Here is a 1,280-nt window from a genome sequence, read left to right as displayed (position 1 = left end):
AATACAAACTAAACTACAAACGTCCGAACCACTTATTATATATACCATTCAGTTTTCACATGTGAAAATAAAATTTTATCGAGGTTTGAAAGTCAAATTTCACCCAACTCACCCCATTTTACGGTAACAAGTAAAATAGTTATGTTATAAAACTTTTACGTATGTAAAGTGTCATTCTATGGAACTTGCTAACTATGTAAACAAACGTCTCTGAATTATGAATTTACTAGTGACTTTTGTTTACATAGTTAGCAACTTCCATAGAATGACACTTTACTATGTCATATTATATTTCTTTGCATGGAAAACTTCCAATTTTAAATGTCACCAAAATTAGCATTTGTAATCTGGGCCACAGAAATAAATACTTGGAAGACTAAATACTTTTTTTAAGTTAACTGTTAACTGTAGTTACTTTAATAATACCAAAAAGAATAGATAGTATAGAGGGGTCCTGTCATTGTTAATTTTGTAGTCACAGTAAATTTACTGCCATCTATCGACACACGACTAAAACTCGAAATGAAAACGTATAAAATTATGAAAAGAAATTATATATATGGATAAATGATTTTATTATTATTAAATAATTTTAATTTTTAACAAGCTGAAACGTCTGCGAACGATGCTATTAAGCTTAGAATAAATTTAAAAGTGGAAAAATTACTGTCTTGGGTGAGACTTGAACTCACGGCCTCTGGATCGATACTCCAGCGCTCTGCCATCTGAGCCACCAAGACCTCATCCCTAGCCAGCAAATCTTTCCACCATATTATAGGTCAAGGGGACCCTTAGCGACATCTACCGTAAGAGTGTTATACTTCTTAAACGGCTACCGGAGTTCCAAGTCATATTGGAAATTCACCAGTTACGATGTGCTACCCATACTAATTTTAATTTTTAACAAGCTGAAACGTCTGCGAACGATGCTATTAAGCTTAGAATAAATTTAAAAGTGGAAAAATTACTGTCTTGGGTGAGACTTGAACTCACGGCCTCTGGATCGATACTCCAGCGCTCTGCCATCTGAGCCACCAAGACCTCATCCCTAGCCAGCAAATCTTTCCACCATATTATAGGTCAAGGGGACCCTTAGCGACATCTACCGTAAGAGTGTTATACTTCTTAAACGGCTACCGGAGTTCCAAGTCATATTGGAAATTCACCAGTTACGAGCAGGAGCAGAGCAGCAGTGGAGAGGGGGAGGAGCAGTTTGCATCCATGTTCATTCACTGATATCTATGTGTTAAAATTGTTAAATATGAAACGGTCTCGTCACG

At 36.0% G+C, this 1,280-nt stretch overlaps 2 non-coding genes across 2 annotated transcripts; both read right to left on the bottom strand.

The window, feature by feature from the left end:
- Nucleotides 1-667: 667 nt before the first annotated feature.
- On the bottom strand, nucleotides 668-740 carry Trnad-auc (transfer RNA aspartic acid (anticodon AUC)). Its single transcript has one exon. It is a non-coding gene; the product is annotated as a tRNA-Asp (tRNA).
- Nucleotides 741-968: 228 nt separating this feature from the next.
- On the bottom strand, nucleotides 969-1,041 carry Trnad-auc (transfer RNA aspartic acid (anticodon AUC)). Its single transcript has one exon. It is a non-coding gene; the product is annotated as a tRNA-Asp (tRNA).
- Between the last annotated feature and the right edge of the window lie 239 nt (nucleotides 1,042-1,280).

This window comes from Cydia fagiglandana, chromosome 22 (genome assembly GCF_963556715.1).
Source record: "Cydia fagiglandana chromosome 22, ilCydFagi1.1, whole genome shotgun sequence".
NCBI classification, from domain to species: Eukaryota; Metazoa; Arthropoda; class Insecta; order Lepidoptera; family Tortricidae; genus Cydia; species Cydia fagiglandana.
This window is presented reverse-complemented; position numbering and strand designations above follow the sequence as displayed.